Raw genomic sequence first — 5,458 nt, 5'->3', positions numbered from 1 at the left:
ATGGATCTTGACTTGTGCAAATCTGTTCATCATCAAAACTTCATCTTTGATTTTTGCTAACAATTCTAATGGTCACTGAGTATCAAGTAGAGAATGGTGATGCATGTGGTGAGAATAGCAGGAGGCCCTAGCCTGGGTGGTATGTATTACCTTGACCTAAGGTGAGGTATAACAGGTTAACCTCGTGTGGCAAGCTCAAGGGTTTTTTCCATGCTGCAGTAATACTGATGGTTTTTCCAGGTTACCACCCACGAGTGCACGAACGGCCATATCTTATATTCATACTAGTCCGAACAGTCAGTGTAAAGTGGTCAGTTATAACATGTTTTTATGATTTATGTATATGTATAATTGTATTATGTGGGTATCTGAATTGTATGTTAACATAGTCAATTAAATTACACTAGCTTACCCTTATTTTCCTGTCTTGTCATGTTGTCCGTTCGGTCGTCCTTGTCTTTGCGATGATTACCCTGTGAGTGTAAGCAGAAGGTGCAGAAGCTTCTCTCGAGTAGGCGCTGACAGAAGAGGATGGTCTCCGCTAAGAGTAAGACCGTTTGGTCTTGGCTTTGTTTTGGTATTTAGTATAGGACCGTTCGGTTAATACACTTCTTGTATGACCGATCGGTCTACCCTTTTGGGTTATATCAGTGTAGGTTTCTGTAAAGTTTTTAATTTATGTTATTTAGGATAACTGTAAGTTAAACTTTATTTCCTGTAACTGTTCTATTTTTATTGTAAATGTAAGTACTCTTAAATATAGTTTGCAGCTATATTTTTGGGATGTTAGAAATACTCTCTTTGTTGTTGTTATATATAATAATCACTTCTTCTTTTTAAGAATTTATTTATTTTTATATGTTTCTTTTTAAATTTTAAGATAATAGATATTATTTTCAATTATATCTTTATTTTTATTTTTATTATGTGTTATAATTTTTTTTTGAGAAAGAATACTTAAAGGATATAATAGATAAATAACTTACTTTAATTTACATGAAGAATTAAGTGTTTTCCTGTAAAAACTAATAAAACAAAAGAAGTAAATCTTACATCAAAGTATTAAATCTAATTAAATAACATTAGATTTTTTAAAAATTAATTAATGTGTAATTCAATTATATATACTAAATTTAATTTATAAATTATATTTTTACTTCTTTTAGGGCAGCATTGAAAGAATACTTTGTTATTATTTGATTGTCGTTTCAAAATTTAGACAATATTAATTATTATTTTGCTATATATATAAAAAAATATAAAATTTAAAATAGAAAATATTATAAATACTTTATTAAAGTAAAAAGAAATATGATATGCCTTGATTTCCTTAAATAAAAAATGCATCAAACCACGCATAGAAAAAAAGGAAGTGAAAAATTACTTTATTTAAAAAAACACAAAAGCCTTATATATGCATGTGTGAGGATGGCAACTCAGAAAGAGAAAATGGTCATTAAAAAAATGAACTTTTATATTTATAAAAATAATTAAATATAATGTCAAATAAAATAAATTTAGATGTGAAAAGAATATCATTGCCTATTAAATGTGTTCATTCCCCACATGTACCAACATTCAAGTGTTTTTCTTGAACTTTAACCACTATAGCCGGTGCTATAAAAGCATTCCCAAGTGAGCGAAATCCTCACAATTTGAAAAGTATCAATCAGAAAATGGCTTCTTCAATAGGTTGGCAACAAGAGAATGAAGAAGAAGATAAGCTCATTTCCTCTCTCCCTAAAGAGAAAGGTTGGTCTTTTCCCTATGTCTATCTATTTGAACACTTTTGGTGTCCATCACCTCTCATCAGAGAAAGAAACATTTTTCAAAAGCACTTTCAAGGAAAACAAAGTGATGTTCTTGTTACGAGCTTTCCAAAATCTGGTACAACATGGTTGAAAGCCCTAACTTTTGCCATTGTCAACCACAAAAACTTCTCCAAAGAGAACCATCCATTGCTTACCTCTAACCCTCACCAACTTGTGCCTCCCCTTTACACATTTCGTGGTAACATCCATGACCAGATTCTTCAATTATCCAACATGCCTGAACCAAGACTTTTTGGTACTCACATTCCGTATCCTTCATTACCCAGGTCAATCGTAGAGTCTCATTGCAGAATAATTTACATTTGCAGGAACCCCTTTGACACTTTTATTTCTGCATGGGCTTTCTATAATAAGATTAAGGTGGAGGCTTCACCGGCATTGACAAAGGAGGAAGCTTTTGAAATGTTTTGCAATGGGGTAATTGAGTTCGGTCCATGGTGGAGTCATGTGTTAGGTTACTGGAATGAAAGTGTAGCCAGACCAAACACTGTCCTATTCTTGAAGTACGAGGATCTTAAAGAAGATGTGAATTCTCAGGTGAAAAAAGTTGCAGAGTTTTTGGGTTGTCCTTTCACTGAAGAGGAAGAAAGTAATGGAGTGATTGAAAGCATAGCCAAGCTGTGTAGCTTTGAGGAGATGAAGGATACGGAAGTCAACAAATCTGGAAAGATAAATTTTGAAATCAAAAGGTTTGAAAATAAGTTGTTTTTCAGAAAGGCAGAAATAGGAGATTGGGTAAATCATTTTTCCCCTTCTATGGTGGAAAAATTATCCAAAATCATTGAAGAAAAATTTAGTGGCTCAGGTCTATCATTTAAAATGCATTCTTAAAACTACTGTTTTACGTGGCTTTGAATTATGTTATTTGTCAAAATAAAGAGTATCATAAGTTGTAATGTAAAGTCAAGTGATTTACCTTTGTAGCTTCCTTCTAAAATAGTTCTATGGAGTTAAATTTTAAGGAAAAGAGGTTCTCTTTTTGGATTTTTAGATCTGTATGAATGATCTATTTGTCTTTTTTTTCAGTTCTTACATAAGTTGTTCGATTCTTTTTACTGTGTTTCAGTTATTGAACAAGTTTTAATGATAATATTAATGATAATAATCATTATTATTGTAATAATATGTTATGCAAATTAAAATTTTATTAATAAATCATTTAAAGAAATTTGTTTCCATTATCATTAAGATCGATATAATGGATCATGATTTATAGGACATTTGCAGATTTTAACTCGCTAGTTCACTTTGCCTCGTCTCATCTAGTCTGTCAAAAGATAAATCAGGTGAATTCACTGGTCATTTCTAATAAAATTACAAATTAAAATATTAAAAAAATTAAAAAAATAACTTTTTTATATTATATATATTTCCGATACAAATATATGTAATAACATTATGATTTAAATTATTAATATTTACAAATTAAATTTCAATAATTAATTATAATAGAATAATTACATATTGTTTCGGTTATATTTGGGCCCGAGGTGGATTGTCTTCTATTCTCGCCTCGTCCGCCTGCCGATATGACTTTCACTGTGTCAATCCGTTCCTCCAGTGCGTAAGTTGTCCTTTCGATCGATGGTGGTCCTGCAGAAAATACTCCGATAGCTCAAGTCACTGTTGTATAATACGTTATTCGCTGTTCGGCCACTGTTTTGGCTACGAACCCCTCATGCTGCTCGGTCATTAGGGTATAGTACATATATAAATATAATAATTAATTCAATTTATCTAATTAAAGACATTAATAATTAATTAAAACTTTAAAAAATATTTACATTATTAAATAATTTTTAATAATATATATATATATATATATATATATATTAAAATCTATTTAATTATATAAATATTTTTAAAAATTTTAATCATATCTTAAAAGCTATTTAAATTTCAAGAAAAAATTTACGGATTCACTTGCCAATTCATTCACTAGTAGAATGAGTCAAGATTTTCGATGCATTGGTGAATGACAAGAGAAAATGGAACGAAGTGAGCCATTTTATCATCTCTAACTATCACTTGTACATGTGGTGAAAAGACAAATTAGAAAATGAAAAAAAACAATAGAAATAAGAAAAATTGTAACCTTTTATAAAAGCAATATATGAAACGGTGAGGACTTGACACGGTCGATATGGGTGCTTTTTCCACCCATCACTCGTAATCAACTTCATCTTTATAAAACATTATTAGTCAAGTAATCAATTTCCTACACTTTTTTTTTATTTTTATCTTTTTAATTGAATATTTTAAAATATATTTTCAGATTTGGAAAATATTCTAAACACTCAATCTAAAAATTATGAAAAAATTATATTTCGGATTAAATATTTTTGGAAGATATTTTTAAATCTAAACACACATTCCAAAACATTTAATCCAATACACAGGAAGGGAGACGTGGTTGTTGTATGGGAGAGGAAGGAAAAGCGGCTGCATAAAGGAAAAAGAATATGATTTTGTTTATTTATAAGAGAGTAAAAATGTCTTTTCACTAGAACTAGGGGAGAAAATATGGGGTACACGAAGCATATGTCATAAATCCAAGTTTACATAAGTTTTTGAAATTTCAACGCGTAAAATGCAATATGCAAATGTGGTATGAAAAGAAAAATAGTGGGATGTGGTTGTAAAAATGAAATAGGCCACGAGCCCATAAAATACAAAGAAGGTGTAAAAAGAATGATAGGGAGGTATGGATGTAAAAAAAGTGGATTTGGGTTCTACCCATAGAAGAGGTGTAAAACGAAAAACAGGTGTATATATTAAAATGTGTATTGAGTTGAGATGAAAAAGAAAACGGGGGGTGTAAAGTAAAGAGTGATTTAGGTCTTGATTGGGGCCATATTGAGGAGGTTCTAAAGAGAAAACCTGTCGGTGTGAAAAGTAAACATTCTTTTTTCTTTTTTTTTAAAATTATTTGTTTATCGTTATTTTTTATTTCACTCCTTTTTACATTGCATTTTTAAAATTAATTAAATACCTATTTTTTTATATTTTTGGAAATAAATTTTATTTATCAAATGAAATTGAGGATTAACAAAGTATTAGATCAGTATTGCACAAGTGTGGTATCGTGAAATTTGGTGCATTTAAAAATAGCATGCACTCCTTGACATATTTAGCTCACTTTTTGCAATCTAAACTTTATTTGCAATATTTAGGACCAATTAGGCATGTAGTTTTACTGAGTATTTCAAAAAAAAGGGATTTATCTTGTGTACAGAGATTGTTTGAAATATATTTTACTCAGTGTAGAATTGATAAAAAAAAAATATAGGCTTAATAGTTTACTTCGTTCCCAAGAGGTGAATTTTTGTTTAATACCCAATTTTAAAAATGAAGACATTCGGTCCCCATATTAGAAAAATTGTGTAACTTAAGTCATCACCGTTTGACGACGTTAAAATTGAAAACGTTGAACTGAGTGTGAATGTGAGGTGTGCAAGAAATGTGGTCGTGGCAATGAGTTGGGGTATGTTAGTTGACGTGGCAGGAAAAAGAATAAATTACGTGTTATGAAATTGGGGAAATTAAATAATAGGGTTTGTTAATCTTCGAATTAAAACATTACGCAAGTTAGGTCATAGATTGAGGATTTTTCACATTTTGGAAGG

General features: G+C 30.2%; 1 pseudogene; it reads left to right on the top strand.

Annotated features, from left to right (window-relative positions):
* The first annotated feature begins 1,676 nt into the window (after window positions 1–1,676).
* LOC124831774 (cytosolic sulfotransferase 15 pseudogene) lies at window positions 1,677–2,822 on the top strand (annotated as a pseudogene).
* The last annotated feature ends 2,636 nt before the right edge of the window (window positions 2,823–5,458 follow it).

Source organism: Vigna umbellata, chromosome 9, assembly GCF_029865625.1.
Source record: "Vigna umbellata cultivar VRB3 chromosome 9, Vumbellata_1.0, whole genome shotgun sequence".
Classification (NCBI taxonomy): domain Eukaryota; kingdom Viridiplantae; phylum Streptophyta; class Magnoliopsida; order Fabales; family Fabaceae; genus Vigna; species Vigna umbellata.
Note: the sequence above shows the minus strand (reverse complement) of the source record. Positions and strands in the feature narration are given on the sequence as shown.